Raw genomic sequence first — 21,635 nt, 5'->3', positions numbered from 1 at the left:
TTTCAAACACTATGCATTCACCAGATACAAATGCAGTGAATAAAAATACTGGGAAAATTCCTACTTCCTTACTAAAGTTACATATAAATCAGCATATAACCTAAGAATAATCTTTTAAGTAAGTCACTCTCCCACTTCCTAACAGAAAACAACATCAACACCATAACACACTACCATCTGTTTGTACCCAGTCGCTAGGCTCAGAATAAAAAAAAAAATTATACATTAAGATTTTTAACTCTAGTTTCTGTTAATACTGATGGTAAAATGAAATAACTGACATAACCTATTTGTGAAGAAAGAATAAAATTTTGGTAACAGCTGAGAGAAATGTGAGGTTTTAGCTGATACACTTAGTAACATTCATTACTTCTTTACCAAAAACAAATAACTTATTACTGTAAAATATAAATAATAATGTCACAAGTCAAACTTTAGTACTTTTTCATGAAGATTAAGACTTATAAAACTATCTTAAATCCTTTATTATAAATATAATATAAAATAGTATAATACAGTTTTATCATAGTTATGGAATTCTGAAAGGAACACAAGTTCCCCTCCTTTGGTAAACATACTAAAACACAGTGATTTAATAATAACTATAATTATCCTTACTATTAAAATTAGAATCCTTATAACTAAAACTAGATTTATTAAATGACAATTATAATTCTATACATACCATGCCGTGTAGTTGAAGTTTAACTCAAGTAGAGCACAAATATTAACTCATCTAAACATCACCAAAATGGAACTATTATTATATCCATTTTATAGATTAGTAAACTGAAGTTCAGAGTAGTTATCTAATATATTGAAATAATAAAATCAATTATATCCTGTTACGCTGTTTCCTGACATAAGTGAGTATGCTAAATAAACAAGAGGAAGAATTAGGTTCAGAACTTGTACATAATTCTGAAGAGATTATAATGGCAAAATTGAGAATAAAAATGGGGTTTTTGTTGTTGTTGTTGTTTTGTGTTGTTTTTAGCCTCCTAGATTTTTTTTTTTTTTTTTTTTTGTCTTTTTGCTATTTCTTTGGGCCACTCCTGCAGCATATGGAGGTTCCCAGGCTAGGGGTCGAATCGGAGCTGTAGCCGCCAGCCTACACCAGAGCCACAGCAACGCGGGATCCGAGCCACGTCTGCAACCTACACCACAGCTCACGGCAATGCCGGATCCTTAACCCACTGAGCAAGGGCAGGGACCGAACCCACAACCTCATGGTTCCTAGTCGGATTCGTTAACCACTGCGCCACGACAAGAACTCCTGCCTCCTAGATTTCTATCATGGCATTCACTAATAACATATTTGTAAAATGTCATGCTTTTAAAAGAGTATTTCTAAAAATACATTATATACAGATAAAGAAATATTTAACAGTGATTGATAATTTGGGGACAAATCTTGATTAGTCAATCAACAAAACTACAAGTCAATAAAGTAAAAATTCAATGTTTGCAATCTGGGTGGAATTTTAAAAAAACATTTCAGTTAATTCCTGTAACTAAGTATCATTTGAGTGTTTAATCCAAATGCTTAATTTAGGTTTTACACACACACACACACAACTAGTTATACAAAACCAGGGATTGCATCTGAGCTGCAGATACGACCTATGCCAGTGGCAATGCCAGATCATTTAACCCACTGTGCTGGCTAGGGATGGAACCTGCACCTCTGTAGCAACCTGAACCACTGCAGTCATATATTTAAAGTACTACACAACAGTGGAAACAAAGAGAGTAAACTTGTCTAGATGAATTATGGTTACCAATTTACTTTAAATTTCAGTTAGAAAACACAGGTAGATGTCAATATTTTAGAAACCCTACGAAAAGACTTAAGTACTAAAAATTCCTAGGTGTTAAAAAGTGTTGATTTATACTTAATACATAAAAGGAAATAAAGCATATTTATATTCTTGTTTCGCAGGCACATTTTGGAGGACTGAATAGTACTGGTTTAACCACAAAGAAATGGTGTATGTATTTGTGTATGTACTTTTTTTTTGAAATCCAAGCAGATCATAATCCTTGTTTCATTTATTTTATCAACCACTCCCTGTTTCTTAACAAAAGAATGGCAATCAGATTGAGAAAAACTGTCATTTATTTCAATGAGTATACCCAGGTGTGTGTGCGTGTGTATATATATATATATATATATAATCTAAATTAAGTCATTTGTCCTTAATTCTAATTTTAATAGTAAGAACAATTATATTACTATTAAACCTTTATCCAAAAAAGGCTTAGAATCTAATGTCCAAAAACATTTGCACATAAATGCATATAATACGGCCATTTAAGAAGCATATAAGTTTAAATAGGTAAGTTTTATCTATGTCAAGAATATATAACTTGCAAGTAAATTTGAGTATTGACCTCTTAAAGTTTCTCTTCATGCAAATATACTACAAATAAAGATTTTTTTAATGTGTAGAATATCACTTTTTTGAGTCAATGAGAAGAAAAATTAAGCTCATTTTATTTTTAAACATTACATTATCAGCATAACAGAAACCCATAATTTTTCATTCTCTTTATCACAATTGACAGGTAGCTTTGACTAAGATGGACATTTTCAGAAAGGAAAAAGTTTTTCATCACGTGGAAATTTCAGCAATGTCAAATGGATAATGATCCATTTCAAAGTGTAATATTTAGGATCACATTTTGATCCTGAATATAATCAGTAAAATAGAAATGCACAGATAAATACAAGTCTAGTCCCCTAAACTTTTATCTTAAATGGCAAAGGAAAAAGGGACCAATTTTAAATACTAATAACAAGCAATTTCCAAAAATATCGTCCAAAACTTCATATTCAAAACTCCAAAAAGAAAATTCTTAATTTCGTTCTGGCCATTTAGTAAGAATAAACTTAAAATGCGGTTTCTTCTTAAGAGTAGGGTAGTATTTTTCAGTTTCTACTTTCTAATTACATTCACTAGTTTTTGGAAATTTAACAGGTGTGAACATTTGTTATTTCAAACAATAAAAATAAACAAGAAGTATCTAAGAATTCAATCCAAGAAAAAGATTTTACTTGGAATATTCAGCCGATTTTGTAGAAAAATTGCATATTGTATGAGAAAGTCCGCTGAACTTGGAATGGTTCCTTGACCCCCTTCCCTTTTTTTTTCTCTATAGAGTTAGAGTGTTATCCACGATCACAGCTTCCAGTATTACAGATAAGCTGAAAAATGCTAAATGTGTACCTATAGCTGATGCCTCTCCTGAAGTTCAGACTTCTATACACGTTTAACTCATTTTTGGAGTGATGTCACCAGCATGGCCCATCCAGCCCTCAAACTTCAAATGATAAGACAGAATTCATTGTTTCTCCCTCTTACAACTTAACCCCTCCCTGCATTTTCCACTAGATATTCACTACTCATTCAGTTATATTTGGGTAGTCTAGTGGGTGAACATGACAACTCTCTTAGCATTATAATATTTACTATATTGTTGTTGTTGTACTAGGCTAAAAGCTGCAAAGGGACAGGGGCTATATATTACTCAGATTAGTACCCCCATTCTGACATGGTTAAACATAGAATGTATTTGCTCATTCATTTATCAGACACTTTGAGTGTATACCATATGCTAGGGACTGGAGACACAGTTGTGAACGAGAAAAACAGTATGTCCACTCTCTCAGACCTTTTATTTTAATGGAGGGAATTGATAATGCCCAATGAACAAGCAACAATTTCACACAGTTATACATTCAAGGAAGAAAATAAAATGAATAATAAGATAGCGACTAGAGGGCAGAGTATCCTTAGATATAGTGGTCAGGAAACAAGTCTTGCAAAAACTGAGGGGAACAGAAATGAGACTGGAAAGGTAGGCAAGAAAACAGACCACATATGATTTTGTAGCCCACAGTAACAAGTTCAGAATGTATTCTAACAAAAAGTCATCAGAAGATTACAGGCAGGAAAATGAGTGCTTAAAGAGTACTTTGCATTTCCTCTAAAACTGTGCCCAGTTTAAAAGAAAATAATCATCAATTAGTCAATCAATCAAAGTGCCCCAATTATTCTAGCCTACTGTTATACTCTCCTCTTGAGTGTGCGCAGGTCTGATTTGCTTCTAACCAAGAGAATGTGGTAAAGGTGACACATAATCAGAATTTCAGACAAATCAAAAACAAAGAAAAAAGAAAATATACTAGGAATTTAGTTTGTAACTACATTGATTTTATAGGATATTAACTTACTCCCAGTATGAATTACAGTGTAATTCCTCCATTTAGGACCAATGCATTTCTCCATGAAGAAAAATGAGAGTTATATTTTAAAAAATTGAGTTTTTTTATGTCCTTTGGTTAAGTTTCTCATCACTTATTTTTGTTTGTTTTTATCTTCTTTTTAAAACATTTTTATTGAAATATAGCTGATTTAAAAGTTAAGTTAATTGCAGGTGAACAAAATAGTAATTTGATATTTTATGGATTATGTTCCATTTAAAGTTATTATAAAATATTGATTTATGTTCCCTGACCATACATTATATCCTTGTGTCTTATTTATCTACACCTTAAGTAGTCTGTATCTCTTAATCCCCTTCCCCTGTCTTGCTCCTTCTCCCAACCACTCATCACACTGATAACCACTAATTTCTTATCTGTACCTGTGACTGTTTTGTTTTGTTATATTCATTCATCTGTTTAATTTATAGATACCACAAGAAAGTGAAAATATACAGCATTTATCTTGCTTTGTCTGATTTACTTACAAAGCATAATACCCTTCAGGTCCACCGACGTTTTTGCAAATGGCAAAAATTCATTCTTTGTATGGCTGAGTAATATTCCACTATATCGTTGTATCCGTCTTTGTGTGTGTGTGTGTGTGTGAGTGTGTATGTATCAGATCTCCTTTATCTGTGTATGTGTGTGTGTATATCACATCTCCTTTATCCTTTCATCTGTTTATAGAAACTTAAGTTGCTACCATATCTTGGCTATTGTAAATAATTCTGCTATGAACACAGGGGTACATTTATCCTTTCAAATTAGTTTTCATTTTCTTCAGATATGTATCCATGAGTTGAATTGCTGGATGAGATGATAGTTCTATTTTTAGTTTACTGATGAACTTCCATAGTTTTCCATAGTGTCTATACCAATTGCTTATTTTTGAATCAGACTCTACATTGTAGCTGATAAGACTATGAAATAATCTGTATATAGAAATATGAACACAACTGCCTACCCAGACATTATTTTTTTTTTGTTATTCTGGATTCTTTGTTCATATCAAAAGGATTATACAGTAAATGGGAACATTAGAAATCTCGGTTTTAGAATTGCAGTACTCATATTTATTTGAAGTGGGGTGGGAATAAGCAACTGTAACCACTGTACTCAAAATAATGACTTATCCTATAAGTGATTTATAAACAAAATCTAAGGGCTGGTAATAAAGGATTTTACAAATAAGCCACAACAGAAATAACGCCAAAGGGCACAAAAAACCTCCTCTCTTGAGCTAGTTTGAATTGATGTGTCTTCTAAATATGGTTGATTACTTTAACACAGTAGCATTCCAGAGTGGCTATGACAGAGAAAAATTTCACTGGGGCTGGGATCACTGTTTGCCGTTGCTTAGCTTCTGAGGCTTCATGGAAACAATAAGCAAGCAAACACTGGAAAAAAACTTATAATATGATAAAATATCATACTATGAGATACTTAGGAAACATAACTTAATAGGACATAGTATGAAATATCATGGACTATTTATTTCTGAATTTAAACCAGGTCACCCTGTTTAGTAACAGCTGCTAAAGTCTCTCATAACATTCCATAGGAAAATTAAACTAAAACAACAGAATCTCGTATTTTCTTCCAATGATAAAATCCTGGTCTTTTGTCATTTACTACTTGGAGAAACTTAAAGCCAACCTCCACTCTCACTCTCAAAGCACTAAACTATACTTATTTGATGTAATAGCTTGATTGGTTAAAAGGCACTATATTGATATTAGAAACTTTTTGGGAAATAATCATAAATGCTTATTGTATTAACTATAATTTCATTTCCTTAATATCAGTTATCATAAACTAATAAACTCAAAACTGGTGATGTTTAAAAAAATCATGTAAGTATCAACTATTTTTAAATGCCAATTTAAATGAAATGATAAAATACAGGAGTTAAGAAAAAATGTTCAGCTTTTGAATGGTTTATGAATTTCTTTCAAAAATAATTTTAAAAAGCTTAATATTTGTCTTTTTAAACTAGGGACTAAAAATTCTTATCATATTTTGTCATTCAAAAATATTTACTAAAAATCCTTAAAAACCTTACTTGCTGTAATTTAATTAGAGATCTCTAAAATCCAAATTCCTACTTAAAATATTTATATAGACAACAAGAAATATTTACAAATTACTTTATTGACCTAGAGACAAGATAAAAAGAAATTATTAGTCTAAAAACATTAAAAAAATTTTTCAAGGTAGTTTATCTACTAGGAAAACTGCCTATAAACTTTAAAAATTAACAATTATTTATGATGAGATTGAAAAGAACTGGTGAATACAATGGATGGTAACCATGCATTTAATTAAATTTTCTTGCAAAGAAAAGTGTAAGTAAAAGTTAACATTGAGATAGTTCTGGTTTAGCTAATAGCCAACTAAGCTGTATTAGACTAACTCTCCTGGAGATAACATTTACAAACTGTTAACACGCCCCCACCCCAAAAAAAAACCCCAAACACAAAAACCTATTTCAAGGACTGGAGAAAGACAGAAAACAGGCAGCAATTAGAGAGTACTCAAACAGGATGAGATTCATGTTTATCTGACTGTGCCTCACAGGGCACTCTCCAGTCCTGGAGCTCACGTAGAACAAGTAGAAACCACACTTCCTGACTTGAGGTATCAAAGGATAGAATTCTGGGCTAAACACACACACATACACACACACAATCACACAAATAGGAGAGAAAATGTAAGAAAATTAGAGGATCAGTACAGTACAGGATGAGTTAAAACCCAATAACAGAATTAGCCAAAAGAGACATACCAACAGAAAAGGAATTGAAAAAACAGAAGAAATTCATGAACGGAAAGATTTAAATTTCCTAATGGAAAGAGTTGACTAAAGTCCTAGGACATTGGATCAAAAGAGGACTCAAAGAAAAGCACAGTATCATCAAATTTCAGAACATATGAGACAAAAAGAGAATCCTAGAAGATTACAGAGCAGTAATATAGGCTACATGTGAATTAATCACAAGGAATTAGAACAGTACTGGATTTCTACAGCAATGCTGGATACCAGAAGTCAATGAATTAATGTCCTCAAAATAATAAAGACATACTCAGAGAATATGTTTCACCACCCAATGTGATGAAATAAATCAAATTACATCACAATATTTTTCTAAGAAGAAGAAGCAGTAACATTTATTGGTACATATTAAGTTTCAGGCATTGTCAGTTCATACAGAACTCTCTGAGACTAATAGTAATAAATTCAGATTTTGAGCTCTGGATCTAAGAATAAAATGCTATAAGAAATATAAGAAATGTAGTCAATAAGTTTCTGTAGAACCCTACACAAAAACTTGAAATTTGATTAAATGTTCTTTCTTTAGTTGCTACAATTTATATGCACAAGGCAATCCACATTACAGAAAGATGAGTCAGACAGAATATCTGCTTTACATAAATGTAATAATATTTTATAAGTCCTACAATGTTAATAGATTAATTTCAGAAAACCGATACAAACTATAATACCACAACCATGAATTTTCAGTCTTTAAAAGTTCAAAGTATAAAAGTAGTCAGAGAAAAATGTCAAAATTACAGTACTAAAATTACTGTTTTCAATGAAATAATGTCATTTTTGCATGAAATACCAAGTGTTTTGTGGTAACTATGTAAATAAGTCATGTTACATAGAATAGCACCTTGCTGTTAGCAAATATTAAAACCAGAACCCTAGTCAGTTAAGTCCAAAAGAAATCAACTATTTTGGCATAATGTAGTTCTAGTTCTGTGAATTTTTTCTTATGAAGCAATCTCAAATAAGAACACTTATTCACTGCAAAAATGTGCAAGTGGTATAGAAGTTATTGTATTTTGACAGTGTAGAATATCCATTCATTCATTCAAAGGGGTGCTAAGGGATGAATCCTTAAAACTCAAGTTAGGAAGCAGTGCAAGAAGAGAGGGTAGTATTGTGAAAATACAGTGTATACAGAAATTAAAGTTATATGAAAAATCATAGCCATTGGGGCAATAATGACAGACACAAAATGCATTTTTCAAACAAATTTTTAAATAGTTTTTCTTTGACTGTATGACTCAAAGGTTTATCTTTAACTACTAGAAATGCTTTGGCATTTATGGTCATGGTTACAAGATAGTAAGGGGGAAAAAAATTACCCTTAAGCCAGTTCAGAAAACTAGAGAATGTAGACTCTTTAAAAGTTATCAGAATTTAATTTTATAAATCAGTGTTTGGCTATAAGTTGAAGAAGGAGGCCACAATGCCTGGTATGCACATATAGAGCTCCTTTTTGGAAAGGTAGCCCCAACCAATTTATTTAATTTTTAAACTGGGTAAGTAAACTTTTCAAGTTCATGGCAAGCTTTTAGAAGTTAGATAAATTCAAGTTTGCCACCCAAGTATTACTAACTAGGCCAAAGCATAAGCCAAGGAAAGTTCTAAGGGGGTGGTCAACTGCTTTCAAAATGACTTGACCTTAACTCTTCCCAAATGGATTCTATATAGTCAGTGACAGCAATCATCATATTCCATGTTCCCTTAGAATTTCCAAGGAAGTAGTGGTTTTTAAGCAAATAAATAGAAGGTGGCTCCCATAAGATTAGGTTTTTTTCCCTCAACTGGACAGAGCTAATATTCCAGTTCAGTGCACATTAGTTTTACCGGAATTAGAAACCAGGTATTACTATAGAGCCAAAAGAGGTTAGTTTTTATTCTGTGCTTATTTTCCCCTTAACCAAAATACTCTCATCCATGTAGATATTCTGAATATACTTCTACCCTCAATGGTCAACTGAATAGATCTCATCAACGGTTTTAAGAAATCTGACCAAATTGCTGTACAATCTTGAAAGATTTTCTGGATTTGACTACATACTGAAATAGCTATCTCAAAAGCAAATTCCTATTTGTTTAGCTTTTTTTTTTTTCTTTTTGGCAGTGCCTACAAATTCCTGGGCTAGGGACTGAATCTGTACCACAGCAGTGACCCGAGCCACAGCAATGACAATACCAGGTCTTTAACCACTAGGCCACCAGGGAACTCCTGTTTAGCATTTGTTTAATTGAGATTTTCATTTTTAACAACTCTATATCTTAGCAACAACTTTGTTTAATGAGCATAAATTCAGTCTACTTTAAATTTTGAGGTTGTCAAGTATAAAAATTAAATTGGTTTTAATAGCCATTTTTTAGACCTAAATGCCATATCAAAGACTGACAATTAGACGTGAATTCAAGTTTTTCTTAACACACTTATTTCTTCCTATGTACATCTTCCTCTTAGCTGAAGCTAAAAATATGAAGAAAACCAAGATATATTAACAAGTGCCCTAGAATATGAAATTCTCTTCTTTCTTATCTACATTCTAGGTACTTAAATTCCAGAACAAGATACACAAAAGATTAAATATTATCTAGATGAGGATGCTTTGCCAATAAGCTGTGATCTTGATCTCTGAACTTCAAATATTTGAAATAATACTATTGTCCAACCTGTTACCCTAATTCCCAGGTATAATATGAGTGACATTCAAAAAGAAAAAGAAAAACTACTATATAACTTCAAAGAATTGTTCATCCCCACACTTTAAATCCAAAACTTTAAGGGAATTTTTCACCAAATCCAATATGTACATTAAAGGCACAAAGAAATAAAAGTTTCCCTGCCCAAAGAGACTCTTGTAAAGAAGTATTCATTATATGGCATGAGAAGTGTTATTTTAAAATGCATGCTCACTGAATTATGTTCAGTAATTTTCATAAGCACATCAATCTCAGAATAGATAAGCACATTTTGAGGATCACAGTAGTAGCACTATGAAATTTTAATGATTATATCAATATATAGGACCATAATCAGTCCCTTAATAACAAGACTGGCAATAGCTAGTGCAATGGTTATATTTATGTGTCAATTTTACTTGGATGCCCAGAGTGGTTAAACATTTTTTCTGGGTGTTTCTAAAAGAAAATAGCATTTGAATTAGTGGACTATTAGCAGACTGCCTGTGCCATTGTGGGTGGGTACCATTCAATCAACTGAGGGCCAAGAAAAAAGCCAAAAAACAGAGGAAAGTTAAATTCACTTTCTGCCTATCAACCTGAACTGCAACATAGGGTTTTCCCTGTCCTTTGTGCTTCTAGTTCTTAGGGCTTAAGACTTGGACTGGAATCTACAACATCAGCAATCCAGCTATGAGGCATTTGAACTATACCACCGACTTTCCTGGGTCTTCAGGTAATGAGACCCTCAGCCTCCATAATTGTGTGACAAGATCTTATAACGTATCTTTATCTACATATAGAGAGGTAAATAGATATTTTATATAGGAGGTATTTTTCCCCCTCTGGGAAACTATAATACAGGTAGTACATCAGCCTTACAGAGCCTATGTTTAGGTCCTAAAGATAACTCATCTCCCAAAGGCACCCACTGTGCCTTGATCATCCTCTGGTCAATTCAATAAAAAAAAAATTGTGAAGAGTAAGAACTACATTTATCCAGGCCTTTTTTTTTTTTTCTATTCATGAGTGTGATTTGAACACTATAAATAACAAAATAAAGAAATACTGGAACAATATCTAAAAATAAAATGAGAGAATATCAGAAATGATGACAGTCATTGGAACAGGCAGATAAAAACTTCTTGTAGACAATTCATGTCATCACTATGACATATCAATGAAAAAGGGAGTAGTCTAGAATGTTTTGAACTTGAGAGATCAACACAGAAACAGAATCACAAAAAGAATTTGTTCAAAATTTTACTGAGAGAGAAAAAGAGCAATGATGCAAATTTTTCCATTGTTTTTGTCTCATCAGTGAGTAACCTAGAAAAACCACCCTGTCTTGGATTAAATCTGATTTCCCTCTCATTGCCAACAACAATCTATGATTTTGTTTTAACATGAGTATCTACCTCTAATTCCATGTAAAAATGCTTCTGTGGGATACTAGAGAGAGAGATTTTTAAACAGTTCAGTATGACTTTTCTGAAAAACAGAAATAAAATTTTCAGAAACAAATCCTAGCAAGACTAAATTTAAATAAATAAAACACTACAAACTTCATCCTTTTAGATTTATGTATGTTCAATAATCTTATTTACATTTTCATGTTTTAATTCAATCATAAAAACTACGGTGGAAATTCTATTTATCACCTATACTTAATTCTTCAAAAACAAAATGTATCATTCTCAAAAAACACCTTAAAGAATCATAGTTTAAAATTCCCTTTAATGAATAGCAATAGTTAGGAGACCTACTTAAAAAAGTTGTATTAATTGATTGACGAATGTCAACAGACAGAAAAACTTTCAGTAGCTTGCAAAGAAAGGAACTAGAGCCACTGGAAAACCTTATTTTCTCTATGTTCTAAACATATAACACTGTAAATGGAGTCCCAATTCTTACACTCTAATCAAAGAATAAAAGGAACAAGGCATTCGTAATGTGGAATGGGTTTCCACCATCACTGCCACCATGACAGCACTGCAATGGATTATTCTATCTCAATCAAAATGACACTGCTGATTAATTTTTGGTAGTCCATAAAGTTATAAAATTTTCAATAGTTCTAGAGAGCTGACACCTACTTTTGTCTGTATTGTCTTTTTAGCAATTATATGAATATATAAAATCACTATGTTGGTGTGAAGGTATAACCAGCACCATTCAAATCAATTTCACTGAGTTCTTGGTATGTGTTAGAAATTGTTAGGGAGGAGTTCCCATCGTGACTCAGGAGAAACAAATCTGACTAGCATCCATGAGGACACAGGTTTGATCCCTGGCCTTGCTCAGTGGGTTAAAGATCCAGAGTTGCCATGAGCTGTGGTGTAGGTTGCAGACACAGCTTGAATATGACATTGCTGTGGCTGTGGGGTAGGTCAGTGGCTACAGCTCTGATTCAACCCTTAGCCTGGGAACCTCCATATGTCATGGGTGTGGCCCTAAAAAAAAAGAAAAAAAAAAAAAGAAAAGAAGAGAAATTGCTAGAGGCTGAGAATGAAAGCATAAACAAAGCATACTTCCTGTCCTTATGGAACTCATATGCTGGCAGAAGAAACTAGTCAACTAACAGACAATATGATTTGAAAAGTATGAATGGGATGAAGTTAGGAAAAATGATAAATTTCATTCTAAGACACATAGTCCTTATTCTCCAGATCAGAGCTTATAAAATCACTATCTTCAGGGGCTATGTAAATAAAGTGAATGAACAAAGGCGATGGCGCTGGCAAACTATACACAGCATTTCTTATCTACAGAGGCAGCCACTAGTAGTAATAGTAGGAGGAGTTGCTTTATGGAAATGTGAGCCAGCTTACTCAGATTTCTAACTTTTCAAAAAAGGCCAGAAATCTAGATTTTTAAGTATAATAAGCTCCTGATTTTAATTCTTGGAAACTCATTTAAAGTGTTTTCTGCAGTTAAGAGTCAAACATATCATGTTTACAGCCCATAGCTAGTCATCTGTTAAAGGCAAAAAGGTGAGATTTCCAATGATTTTTAAGCAGAATAATGTGATCAGATTTGTGTTTTAGATATGTTCTCTGGTAGTAGATGGGAGTGGGGAGAAGCAGAGACAGGAAGATCAGCTATTTGGAAAATTTCCTGCAAAAACAAAACAAAACAAACAAACAAACAAATAGTGGACTTAAGCCTAAGCCATAGAAAAGTGCAGAGAGATTAACTTGAGTGGAAAGAATTGAGAAAAAGGCAACATATAAGTTGAAGGAAAGGAGCAAAAGGAGTGGAGAAAATGAGCTAACATGAATGAAAGTCAAGCTGAATTTATGTTTTAGCAACTTTGGTTTCATTAAGCTTTACCCATATTCCTATGAGGCACAAAATGATTCACTAAAAAGAGAAATAACTTGTGTTATATAAAATCTTAAGTTATATACCAAAGGAGTTGGACAGTTACAACCAGGCTTTCAGAATGTACCCCCATAAAAAGACTGTAGAAGAAAGCAGATAGATGCAGCAGACTCACAAGATACAAGGTCACTATTTCATTGGTAGTTAACAAGAAAATGTTATCAAGCAACTTCTGAGAATTTAACACCTTCAGAAGGTTCTAGACTGCCAACAAATATATCTTCAAGTTTCTCCATTTTTAGTAAAATAAATGACTAGGTTTCTATTGAACCTCTGAAAAAGAAAGCAAGTATGTATGACAAAAGAGTAACATATATATCATAAAATTATTTCAGAAAGCATTTTAATAATATGGTAGAAATCAAAGTTATGAAAGAATGACAGTTATTACTGCAGTCCTTGTTGGCATTTAATCACTTAGCCTTTTGAAATCACTCTGTTTATAGTCATACATACTGTCTGGTTTCCACAGTAATAAACACACAGCCTGTTTATTTTAAATATTCCATCCTGAAATGAGAAGGACCTTTTTTCTCAAACTTACCCTGCCCACTAACCAAGATCCCAAGCCAAAAAGAACATAGGAGACCAAATGTGTAAAAGACAAATAAGGTCCAATATGAACATTATCCAGTCTTTACATTTAGAGAAGAAAAATGTTAAACTCCAGCTGTTCTATCTTAATTGAAGAACAGCTCACATTGGCCTAGTCTTTGCCTCCTGAGGGACACAAGTGGCCTGTGACTCAACATGTCCATTTTGTTCATTTTATGTAAGTACAGCACTTGCTTTATGTTTCATCTTTCTCTTATAAATGTCCAACACTCTTTAGATTAAAAGTGAACGTCTACTCCAAATTTAGGAATATAAGGAAATCAATCTCTAAGAAAATGGTATTTAAAATTTAGATTTGTCCTTGGCTAAACAGTTTCAAGAAGGTATTCTTTGTTATCCAATCAGCATATAAGTACTTTGCTTTAAATTTAGCAAAAAATAAAATCATCCACAATTTTAAAAAAGAAATGAACTATGAAAAATGACTATTTTACAGAAAAACTGGAAAATAAATCTGAAACATATTCTTTTAAAACAGAAGCATAAAAATAGATGTTCAGTGATAATAAGGAAAATATTAAAAACAATTATGTTTGGCAAATTTCAACTCTAACTCAAAACAATTCAACACATCAAATCATCACACCCACCACCAGCTCTCTTGGATTTATCCCTCCTTGGTCTCTCACCAACCACTGCTCCAAAATGGAAGATGCTCTCTAAGTCAACTGTACTACAGACAGCCTGGACCTCCCTTCATCATCACCCTGAGAAGACTCTTTGAGGTACACCCAGTTTCTGAGATCAGGGCATGGCATGAGTTGAAAGCTTGGCTCAACAAGCGTCAATCATTGCTAAAACATGCATTCAAAACTATGCTCTTTAGCTTCAAGTTCAGATATGCAGTGTTCTGGCTGCTGTTCAATGTTAAACATTTAATAATCTTTCTTTAGGTTTCTTCTAGGGCCTGTGAATTTTGTGCATGTGCTTTATATTTGTGGGAGAGACAATCTATTTGTAACTAAGTTGTTACAGAAAACTAGAACTGTTACGTTAATTCTCCCCGTTAGAAGTCCTTTGTGGCCTAGTATGTAGTTAAATATTACCATGTTTTAGTAAAGTAAGCTTGAAAAAAATGTATGCTCTGTAATTGTTAGATAAAATGATATATACATATTTATCCATCTACCTATCTACCTACGTATCTATTTCTCCATCCATCCGACCATCCATTAATCCAAGAAATCTTGTTAAAATGCACCATTCAGATTTTCAATTGTCTTGCTATTTTCTCAATGGCTTAATATATTGATTTCTGAGAGAAGTGTTTTTAAAACTTTCAATATGATTTTGGATTTTTAAATTTCAACTTGTAATTAAGTCAATTGTTGCTTTACATATTTTGAGATTATATTGTCAGGTGAATATAGGTTCTCAGAATTACTATATTTTCCTAGTCATTTGGTCTCCCTTATTTCTAGCAACATTTAGTGGTTTAGTGTATCTTTAGTATGATAATAAAATTCCCTCACAAACTATATTTTGAATAATATTTGTCTGGTATATGTTCTCAACCTTTATGATCCTTATGTTTCAGATGTGTTTCTTATAAACAGTATAAAGTTAGATTTTACATTTTACAGAATGTAGAATCTGTCTCTTAACAGAAGAGTTTATATTCACATAATTCATTTACCACCTTATTTCTACCATCCTTGTTTCCCTATTTTCTATGTAGTTATATTTTTCTGTCTATTTTGCTATGCTTCATATTCCTTTAAAATATACTTAATCATTTCGAATATGCTTACTCTGTGTTATATTACTATATTACTTCATATTTTGTGGCTATAACACTCCTTTTTATTGTGGTTGTTGACCGTATCATGTTATTCATGTTATACAATTCGTTTAGGCTGGAGTTTTTATTTTGAACGTATCTTCAGAAAGGATATTCTTTCCATAAGATTCCCATCTGCATGGGCTTTGCACTAGCTTCTAAATAGCTTAGTATTTGCTTTTGCAAGAATTTGAGAAATTATTTATGACAATCTCTTGGCTTGAGATCCCTGTGCTTGTGGGGATAGTATAAATGATCCCATTCAAAAATGTGCAAAGAAGGACCCCTCTCTCCTCACCCTTGCCCTGTCTCCTGCAATAAATCTCTATCATTCTATCACCAAGTAGACATTAAATTCAAGCCCCTAGAACTTGTATACCAGCCAAGTGACCTCTCTGGCCAATGCAGCCTAACTCCAGTTTCAAGTTATCTTTTCACTTGTCCCCTGGAGATTTTACCTCTTTTTTCTTGCCTCAGCATTTATAAGGTACCTGGGATGGGATGAAGGATAACATCACAGGTCAGTCCTAGAAATCCTTATAACAATTTTCTAATATCTCATATTACTTTTGTGAATATCATTTGGTGTTTACTGACTGCTTAGCTCAGCACAAATGTAATGACAAGAAGGTCGTGTCTGTCCACTTGAAGTTTACAAAAGGTCTGAGGATTATCCATCACTGTCCTTAGTGATTTCAACATCCAGTATTGCTACTATTCAAGTTTTCTATCCAAGACATAAAGTCGTCTAATTCCATAATGTCTTCTTCATAATATTTTAAATTAAATCAAATAAAATCAATTATTTCTAGTGATTAGCCTAATTATAAACATGTTTATCGCCTCCAGACATGCTAAGAGATTTTTTTTAGTAAGAATATATCCTTAGAGAAATTAATTTTATTCTTATAGGTTATACTTAGATAAGAGGGTTATCTCACAAGGCCCTGAATCAGGAAACTTTCATATTTGTTTTCATTTTGAATTAAAAAATGATAACTAATTCTCCACTTTTGTTCAAAGTCTTAAAGCTCCAGATGCTCTTTTATAATAGGATTATCTTAAATCCCTGATTAATCAGATAATAGTTTCTTTAGCATTTCACATTATTTAGAGCCTTCAGAGAAAAAATATTTTGATTATTTAAAATTAACTAAACATATCAAAATAAACCCATCAAATGAAACACAATCATAACTTATGTGTCCTCCATAAAGCAAACTCATATTCCTAACAAGTTTTATTTTGTCAGCTACAATTCTAAGAGTTTACTCCTAATAATTTCTTATAGTCCTTTTTTTTTTTTTGGTCTTTTTGTCTTTCTAGGGCTGCTCCCATGGCATATGGAGGTTCCCAGGCTAGGGGTCTAATCAGAGCCATAGCCACTGGCCTATGCCACAGCCACAGCAATGCAGGATCCGAGCCACGTCTGCAACCTACACCAGAGCTCAGGGCAATGCCGGATCCTTAACCCACTGAGCAAGGCCAGGGATTGAACCCGCAACCTCATGGTTCCTAGTTGGATTCATTAACCACTGAGCCACAATGGAAACTCCAAATTTCTTATAGTCTTTAACAAAATAAAACCAATCTGATTCATAGATGCATTCTTATTTAGCTTGGGAGAAGATATCAGAGACTGAAATATTTTTAAAAGAAATACTTCAGTACAATATGTTACATGCCCAAAATATGTACCAAACTATAAAATTTTTTAAAATTTTCTGTCCTTGATCTTAGTATAATATCTAAAAAGTAATGATTTTTGACTTTTCAAAACAATGGTTTATTGAAAATATTATTCTGTAAAACAGGTATAACAAAAATTTCTCTCTCAATTGTAACTTTAATATGTAAAGTTCACTCATAGGCTCTGTTGACAGAATAAAATCATTATATATGTTACTATTTCAAATTTCATGGTAATTTAGATAGTATAAAACTGAGATTTTTTTTTCTATTTAGTAAATTCTTATATAGATGGTGGGGGCTATCATTAGGATGGATAAAACTTCCTAACACTTAAAATTTCTTTCTGAGAATCAGGTAATTTTTTTAAAGTATCCTTTAAGCTAACAATGTTTTTAATCTGTGTTTTTGCTTTGTTTCATGTTAAAAAACCATAATACTCTCTGTTATAGAATTTATTTAAAAATTCCAAAAAGGAGATCTTTGATATGCTGGCTTAATTTTCTAAGACCTTAGGAATTCGCATTTACAAAAACATAAGTTCTTCCACTAGCTCCTAACATTTTCAAAGCCACATAGCTCTCAAGAGACATGTTTCAAATATATTTTGTTACAAGATAAGAGTATTTTCAATAGTCACTAAAATTTTCTTTCTGATTTGATGACCATTTTTCCAACAAGACACAGTATTTTGAACACATCAAAGCTTTCTGTAATGATAACTACAAAACAAAACCTCATATTATATGTGGATAAGTAGGCAACTCTCCCATCCAAGAATCTGTGATGCAAAATTAAAATTCATAGTTACAGAAAAGTACTGACATTATCTGCCACAGACCCTTAGGGATTGCCCATGATTTGGATATTAAAGTTATAAACATTAGAAGTCTACCAATATAATTCATGATTTAAATTTTTTACTTTTGGTCTTCTCCCTGAATTAATTTAAATTACAATGCTTTATTTTGTCTTACAATGCTCTGTGCACAGGTATACAATTACAAAAATGTGTCCATTAAGACAGTTTCATTAATAAAATTCAATCCCCAAATCTGGCAATGTTGATGAGTAAAGAGGTATCATCAATCAATATTAATGAATCAGTACAAAGACAATCTAAAAGACCAGCCTTATTTGAGACGCTTCCTAACTCTTATTTATTCAAAATTATCTTTCCTTCAGACTAATAAACAACTGAGAAATCCAAATGCCTGAAAATATGCTACTGTAAAAAGGGCTGACACCAGACCTGAGAGACTCCAAAACAGCAGCAGAGACTATTTCAAAAGCCACAGATGTCCACCACATGACAGTTAACATGCTGACGATGATGTGATGAAAGTCCTCTATCCTCATTGTATTCATCATAAGGTGTGAGTAGCCATCTGTTCTTTATTTATGTTTCTAGAAACCCAGTAACTTTACAGATGTATTCAAATGGAAAAAACATGTATTAAAAACAAAAAGGAGACAGTTATAAAATGACACAGTGGCAAAATGTGTGATACATTTTAGTAGGTATAAAACTAAGAGTTAATCAAAAGCCTTCCAAATACATGTCTCCCTTTCTTGGTCAAGAAGCAAGGCAGCTGAAGAAGTGGTCAGGAGTTTACTGAAATTGATAAATTCTATAAACCCTATTATTACAAACTGAGTGTCATTAAAATAGGAGTCCAAAAATGGGAGGAAATAAAAGCAATTTTACTTTTAAACCCGATCAACTAATGAGTAGTCAAGTGAAGTTTAGGTAGTTCATAGTCATTTAGGTTAAAATGACAACAGCAAGCAAGGTAACCCAACATAAGAGGGAACTGGTATCCTTATTGGAGAAAATAAATGAACTTAAACTTTATGTAAGTATTTGGCTTCAGTGGCTACTCAAAAAGACTAAATAAGGTTTAAAGGCATATGCCAAACCAGAACTTAAGATAGGAGTGCCAAACATTTGCTGGTATCAAAAAGTCAAAAGTAACACAATTATATAAAATTATGAGTCCAGATGCAAGGACAAGATACAAAATGTACTTTATTTATTAAAGTAACTTATGCTTCTAATAGAAAAGACAAATATACATTCCTTTTTTTTGACTGGGTCTCTTTGCTGAACAGTAGAAAACTGACAGAACACTGTAAACAACGATAATGGAAAAAATAAAAATTATTTTAAAAAAAAGACAAATAAACAAATACACTGAGTGAAAGAAAGGATGGTACTTCATGAGTAACCTAGAAAAACACACTGCTCTATTAGCATCTAATTCTACTGCAGTTAAAAAAAAATGCAAACAAGAGTTCCTGTCCTGGCTCAGTGGGTTAAGAACCCACTAGAATCCATGAGCACGCCAAGTCGGATCCCTGGCCTCACTCGTGGATCCAGCAATGCCATGAGCTGTGGTATACGCCACAGACAAGGCTAGGATCTGGCAGTGCTGTGGCGTGCACCAGCAGCTGCAGCTACGATTCAACCCCTAGCCTAGGAACTTCCATATGCCACAGGTATGAACCTGTAAAGAAGCAAAATAAATAAAATAAAATTTAAAAATAATGCAACTGATTTTGATTGACATGAAATAAATGGAAGTTGAGAATATTAATAAATGTTAAGGAGTTCCCTAGATTTCTTCAATCAGGTATTGTTTTTATTTTCTTATCTACTAAACAGTATCATTTGTAATCACAGGGGCACTTTTTAAGGTAAAAAATTTCTTATTATTTCATCCAATAAGAATAAAAAGAACCAAGAATATACAATAGCACTTACTAAGCTATGTGCCGCTCTGTGTATCAGTTTCCTCATCTATAAAACATAGATGTGATTTAAGAATTTGATCATGAACTGAAAGCAGCTTGATAGCTGCTGTACTATCACAGGCATAGGCTTTCTCCTTTGTGTCCTCTCAAATAATATGATAATCTCTGATTGATACAATTCAAATGGCAGACCCTACCAAAGTTAATCTTTTACAGGGCTCAGAAATATAATTATTTGATAAGTTTAATTTTTTATTTAACTTTAGAAACAGGATTTGGGAGATAAGATTCAGAGACACTCCTACTTTGTGTTTATTTTAGAAAATTTAGTTCATGCCATACAGAAATGAGAAATATCAAACATTAAATTTAAACATCAGGAACTCTTCTAAATGTTTACACTTAATAAATTATTGATTTAACATAAAATTATACATCTTTACAATTGTTTAATGTAAAATTTTATGCATTTCTAATCATAAAATTAAGCATTTATGATTATAAACAGAAGCTCTGATAATATTCATAGTGCATTATAGGTGATGATATGATCTGATAACTCAAAATTTTAAGAGGTAAGATAAAAGAACATATATTTTCATCTTATCAGGGTATCTCTAGAACTGTATGTGAACTCTTATTTGAAAATAACATCAAAAGTCTAAGTTTGAAGCTTTTCGCAAATGTGAATTTTGCCACCAAGAATGCTTCAATGAATTGTTCCAGAAGATATTTGTCTATTATATATTTTTAATTTCAATGTTCTCAGATTTTCTACTTCTCCCTCCCAAGTTTTCATGACTAGAGAATAACCCCTATATTTTCCAAACAGGAAGACATTGATGAACTAGAAAAGTGATTAAACCTGTGTGAAATAAGTTTACAGATGATCGCAGCAAAAAAAAAAAAAAAAAAGTCTTTTACATACACACATACATTTGTCATGCTGGAACTATATTATAATAGCATCTTCACCAAATTTCCTAAATTTAAATATATCTTCTTTCAGTGTGATGTTTCAGTCAGGTGGCAGTGTCCTGGAATATTCATGGTTGCCTCTCAAATTGAATGCACTAGCACTTTGGGTCAAACATTTATAATGCCTTCAAACTATCTCACCTTCTCCAACTACTCTATCTAAACAATTAAAAGTCCCATTAGGTTATAAATTCTCCAAAGAAAGAGAATTACCTGCCCTACAAATACATCAGAATATGATTTGGAAATATAAGCAGCACTGAAATGTGTAATCATTATTTTTTCAAATAACGAAAGTATGAAAAAATTTTAATAAATTTGAGAAGCTTCAAAACATTCTGCTACCTTAAAATTAATTATTATGTTCATATTCTCCACGTACTCCTCCACTACTTTTCCTTCTGTTTACATATCTCAGAATTCTGTACTAACAAAAATTCCATAAAACTTAACAAGTTATAGAAATATAATTTCCAACATATATTCTATCTTGATTTGTATGGCTGGGGTGCATACAGCTTAGGCTGTTACTGATGGTTCTGTCACAGTGGTGTATATCACTTGGAGAAGTAAAGAGATCTGGTGAGTGATGTAAAAGGAAAATTATAAAAGGAATGAACATAACTATACCAATTAAAAAATAAATATTTTGTATGTTTTGCTCA

At 32.4% G+C, this 21,635-nt stretch overlaps 1 protein-coding gene across 22 annotated transcripts in view; it reads right to left on the bottom strand.

The window, feature by feature from the left end:
- Positions 1-21,635, bottom strand: part of XRCC4 (X-ray repair cross complementing 4) — a 335,612-nt gene that overhangs the window by 241,867 nt on the left and 72,110 nt on the right. The gene's annotated exons all lie outside the window — the stretch shown is intronic.

The sequence above is a fragment of the Sus scrofa genome, chromosome 2 (assembly GCF_054392235.1).
Source record: "Sus scrofa isolate SSC_HxYL_T2T_F1_AM1 chromosome 2, Sscrofa_HxYL_maternal_Yorkshire_Landrace_v2.0, whole genome shotgun sequence".
NCBI lineage: Eukaryota > Metazoa > Chordata > Mammalia > Artiodactyla > Suidae > Sus > Sus scrofa.
Note: the sequence above shows the minus strand (reverse complement) of the source record. Positions and strands in the feature narration are given on the sequence as shown.